Raw genomic sequence first — 6,369 nt, 5'->3', positions numbered from 1 at the left:
GATGAAAAGTATAGAATAAATTGTATTCTTATTATCTTCAAGTGTATTTCACAAGGATGAAAGACTACCCTTTTATAGGACATTCAAACCATTCTTTACATCATTTGACAAATACGTTAGAACATATTTAATTAATACAATTAATAGATACCTTATGTTAGGATGGATTAAGAGAAACATCCACACAATTATAGTGGATTTGTAACACTCCCCCTTGGATGTTTATAGATAATGTGCCTCGTTAAAATCTTACTAGGAAAAACCCTGTGGGAAAAAGCCTAGTGAAGAAAAAAGAGTACACACATCTTGTAATACGCGTTGAATGTTGCCTCATTAAAAACCTTACCAGTAAAACCCAATGGGACAAAACCTTGGCTAAGGGAAAAAGAGTACAGCGCGTATTTACTTCCCCTGATGAAGAACTTATTTGATATCTTGGAGATGACGCATTCCAATCTTATATCTTAGCTTCTCAAATGTTGACGTTGCCAATGCCATAGTGAATAAATCTGCAAGATTATCACTTGAATGAATCTCTTGAACATTTATCTCACTATTTGTTGAAGATCATGTGTGAGAAAGAACTTAGGTGAAATATGCTTTATTTGATCTCCTTACATATATCCTCCTTTTAATTGTGCTATGCAAGCAACATTATCTTCATTCAATATTGTTGGAGACTTCGTTTGCAAAGGAAGACCGCATAATTGCAATTGTTGAGTCATTGATCTCAACCATACACTCTCTACTAGCTTCATGAATGACTATTATCTCTGCGTGATTTGAAGAAGTAGCAACTATTGTTGTTTCATCGAACGCCACGATACAGCTATAACTCCATAGGTGAATAAATAGCCTGTCTGAGATCAGGCTTTATGCGGATCAAACAAATACACTGCATCTGCATAACCGATCAATTTTGAATAGAATGCATTAGAATACAATAATCCCATATCAATTGTTCCTTGAAGATATCTGAATATATGTTTAACACCTTTCCAATGTCTTTTTGTTGGACATGAGTTGAATCTCGCCAATAAACTTATTACGAAACAAATATCTAGCCGGATATTGTTGGCAAGGTACATCAGTATCCCAATAGCACTTAGATATGGTGCTTCATCACCAATCTCTTCATCTTTTTCTTGAGGTCAGAATGAATCTTTATTTATATCAAGAGATGTCACAATCATTGGGGTACTCAAAGGGTGTGATTTATCCATGTAAAACCTCTTTAAAATCTTTTCGGTATATGTTGATTGATGGATAAATATTTCATTTGTCAAATGTTCAATTTGAAGGCCAAGACAAACTTTTGTCTTACCAAGATCTTTCATTTCAAATTCTTTCTTCAAACACTCAATGACTTTTGAAAGCTCTTTAGGAGTTCCAATGATGTTAAAGTCATCAACATAAACATATATTATTACAAATTCAGATTTTGACGTTCGAATAAAAATACAATGACAAATAGGATCATTCTTGTACCCTTTTTTTAGCAAATATTTGCTAAGACGATTATACCACATTCACGCTGATTTTTTTAATCCATATAAGAATTTTTAAAGCTTTATTGAACAAATTTCTTTTGAATTTTTATATGCTTCAAGAACTTTGAGCGCTTTAAGGATTTTGATTAAAATATTGTGGTCTAGCGAACCATACAAATAGACCATGACGACATTCATTAAACACATTTCAAGCTTTTAATGAACTGTCATATTTATTAGATACCTAAAGGTAATTGCATCTACCACAGGAGAATAAGTCTCCTCATAATCAGTGGTTAGACCTTTGTGAAAATCCTTGTGCCACAAGTCGTGTTTTATATCTTACGACTTTACCACTTTCATTGCGTTTCGCACAAAAAACCATTTTTGCCCCACTAGCTTGACACATTCAGGTGTTCGGACTATTGATCCAAAAATTTCACGTTTTTCAAGTAAAGCCAATTCTGTTTGAATTGCTTTCTTCCATTTTGGCCAATCATTTATCTGTCTACACAAGTTGACAGATCTTGGTTCTAAATCCTCATCTTTTGTCAACACTTTCAAGTGATTTCTTTGCTCTTCGTCCTCTTTTAAGAAAGTTATTAGAATATCCCTATTTTCTTTGAATTACCGTGACTTTGTTAATAAATCAAATTTGTCAACAACTTGAAAATTTGATGGGCTACTCGGTAATTATTCATTTTCAAGCCACCTAAAAAATAGCACATGTCAACTGCACATTTAAAAAATAATCGACCTGAATTCATATCAGTGTGTGACGTCCTCAACGTATCAGGATTACCACAATGAAAATTGTAAGACTTTTTTTCTTTAGATGTTTGAGACATTGTAAATATAAAGGTTTTTGAGTTGTTTATGAGGAATTGTCTTTCTTTTATACTAAAAAATAAGCAGATGTTGCCGTTCAAAAATGTAATTTGTACTTTTGTTATTGTTGTGAAATATGTATATGAAATATGCACTGATTGTTAAAAAATATATATACCTCATAAACAATCGATGCATATCTATATTTGTGGATGATCAATGAGATTTACGTTCTAGCATTAGTAAGGTATATTCGGATTTATATCTATGTTAAAGAATGATCGATACTGCAGGTAGTAGAATATGACACTTATATATAGACAAACACTAGTAGGATTTAAAAAAGACACGGATAAATTAATAATAAATTATATTTTTGAAATTAATCCGATTAAATAAGTATAAACAAGTCATATGATCATGTAAGAGTGCATATAAATTGAGTGTGGTGATTAGAGATGTATGAGGAAGAGTCATGATTATACAGTCATCATCCTAAGAACAATGTTTGTGAAAACATAAATATGTTGTGAGGAATTCACTTGTTTGACCATAACTCTTCCTCATACATCTCTAATCACCACACCCAATTTATGTGGACTCTTACATGATCATATTACTGGTTTAAACTTATTTGATTAGATAAGTTTTAAAAATATAATTTTGTTATTAATTAATTACAGTATTTTTAAATCCTACTATTTTTGGTCTATATATAAGTGTCATATTCTAGTACATTTTGTATCAATAATGCTTTAACATAGACATAAACTCAAATATATTACTAAGGTCAGAGTGTAAATCTCATAGATCATACACCACACACACATAGATATACATCGATTCTTTAAGATGTCTATATATTTTGACAACCATTACATATTTTCATACACAAATTTCACAACGGTAACAAAAGTTCAAATTACTACTTTTTTTGACAATTCATTAAAGTTTAGTTATACTTAGATTATTTTTTAAGAATCGTTTGATTTGATGCATCTAATATAGTCACAAATATCACTCAAATTCATTCTAATTCTAATGCACAATCATATTCTAATTCATCCATTCGAATTATTGCATTACAAATATCTTGAATTTTCACATATTAATAATTTTCATATATTGATGATTTTCACACACACGCACACACAATATATATATATATATATATATATATATATATATATATTATGTATGTATCCCATCTTTTGTTATTAAAGTTCCTCCTTTATTGCATAGTATAAAATCTAGTCCTAACACAAAGTCTACTCTTATATCTAAATCTCTTACCCATATTTTATCCATCTTATAGGTAGGTTTATAGAATTTTGAACAAGTATTTAAAAAACTTATTTGTGCTTTATCTATGTAGTATCTATATATATTATGTGTTCCATCCATTTGCATAGCTGCAAGTGGTTTTTCTAACATCTTTATTAATTCTGGAGGTACAATTTTTTTTATTTAAAATACTTTTGCTACATCCTGAATCTATTAATGCTAAAGCCTCTATTTCATATTTTCCAATTTGAAGTTTTGCTAATATTTTGACAGTATTTATATTTTTATCTTCATTTCATATTAAAGTATTAAATTCTTCATTCATTAATTCTTGATTATCTAGTTCTTGTTCAATATTTTTTCCTTTTTCTAATCTTACTATTCTTTCTTCTAATTCTTTAACTTTTGCTTCTAATACTAATACTTTTAAATTTATTAGAGTTTCATTTGTATATACCTCTTTTCTTTTCTGAGTTATTACTCCTAATTGTGTTTCTATACAACTTATACATCCTTCTATAAAGCATTTATTACATTTAGCTCTTTTATATTTACTTGGATACCATTTACACCAATTACATGGATTACTGTCTAATCCTGTATCTTTTTCAAAATAATGTTCACATTCTATTATATTCATAAAATTAATTTTTAGGTCATCTATATTTAAATTTTCTATTCCTATTTCATTAATCAATTCTTCTACTTCTGAATTAGAAGAATCTTCTTCTTTGTTATTCTCATCTATATCAATACTTACTATAGAGTAAATGCTTTCATTATCTGATATATATTCATCTACATTTAATAACGCTTCATTAAATTCTTCTACTAATTGAGCATTTCTAATCTTAGCATTATATCTTTTAGGGCAAGTATTTGCTAGATGTTCTATACTTCCACACGTAAAACATTCTAATTTATTTTTATAATTTCTATCTGTTCTATATTTTCTAACATGTCTATCCCTATTCAAATATGGTTTCCTTGCTGAAGATTTTCTAAGAAAATATCCTTTTTTATTATATCTCTTATTGTTTTGTGGGTTATATTTTTTATATTTTTTCTTTCTATATTGATTTTTATCATAATTTTGAGTTGTATGTATTATATCTTTACATAAATTCATTTCATTTTGCTTTAATTGTTTTTGTATTTGTAAATTAGTACATTTTTCTTGTAATATTTCCATTATATGTTGTATTATATGTCTTAATGACCACTTTGCTTGAGGGTTTTGTGCTACTCCTTCTCTTTTAATCCATCTTTCTTCTATTTCTCTTCCTAAAGCTCTTGGTAGTTTGTTAAATAATTTTTTACCTAAGCCTTGGTCAAAGGCATTTCCACTAATTGTACAATAATAGAAATAATCATTTAAAAATTTCTTTATATAATACCAATTACTTATACTTAATTGTTCTAGTTTTATTACTGCATTTCGTTATAAAGCTACTAATCCACTATTTGGGTCTTCTCCTGTTATTAATGTATGTATTTTATTTGTAAAATTATATGGGTTTGGTCCTAACGATACTAAATATTGAAATTCTGATGGGAATTCTACTTTATAAGCTTCCCATAGAGCTTTAGTTTATTCTCCTAGGAATGTTTCTAAGTATTTATACATGGTTTCAGCATCAGTCTCTGTATAATTTTTTATAAAATCTGCTACTACTATTCCTTTCCATAAGTCTATTACTGATTTCCATTTTTGTGGATCATGTGCTGCTATATTTAAAAATTTTCCTTTACTTCCTCCTTCTTGGAGTATTATTGGTTCTTCTATAGGCATTCTTTTTCCCATAGGTTTAACTTCTGTTATTGGAGTATCTCCTTGTCTATATACTCTTCTACGTGGTATATTTCCTGTGCTATTATCTGCAGTATATCCTTGTTCATTTATTCTTTGGAATGGACTGCTAGAACTTGCTGTTTCCATTAATTATTTTTGACTTAGTATAGATTCTAACTCAGATATTTCACTATCATTATCTTGTATTTGTGTCATTATATTATTACTTTTTTCTAATTTATCTTGTAAACTCTTTTCTAGTCTCTATCCTTTATTACCAGTTCTTTGTTCACATGTTTTAAAATGAGATATCGTTTGTTCTAAATTTAAGTCTTTTAATTTACATCCTTTGCATGTAAATAGTCTATTCTTATGGTTTTTACTTATTTCTTTGGCTTTTTCTATAGCCAAATCTCAAAATCTTCTTCTAATATTATTTCTATATTCATTCCTTCTAAAGACATTTCTTCTACAACACTTTCTTCTTCAAAGTCTTTGGGCTTCGTAATTGTAATCTGTAAATCTAATTGAAGGTTCTCGTTTAGAATTTGTATATATTAAATGAGCATCTGGTATTAATGCTTCTTTTTCTTTAAAATCTCCTAATTTCCATTCTAATCCTGCATATTCTTCAGGACCTATTTTTATAGGTTTTATTAATTTTATCCCTTTATTTCCCATTACTTCTACTACATCTTTTATTTGTAATTTAAATCTAGTGTTACTATTATCTGTCATTTTTCCTAAAAATCCTACACACATTAATAAATTCTTTCCACTATGCATTTCTTCGTATCCTTTAGTTTGTATTCCTATTCTTATTTGGTTTCCGAATTCATTTAAATTCATCATAAAATCTGGACTTATGTAGAAAATTCCTCCATTATTAGTCATATCTACTTCTGTTAATCCTATAATTGCCTTTTTTATGTCTGACCATCTATTATCATATATTGTAATTAATGTCTTTGTTCC

Source organism: Solanum pennellii, chromosome 7, assembly GCF_001406875.1.
Source record: "Solanum pennellii chromosome 7, SPENNV200".
Lineage (NCBI taxonomy): Eukaryota > Viridiplantae > Streptophyta > Magnoliopsida > Solanales > Solanaceae > Solanum > Solanum pennellii.
Note: the sequence above shows the minus strand (reverse complement) of the source record.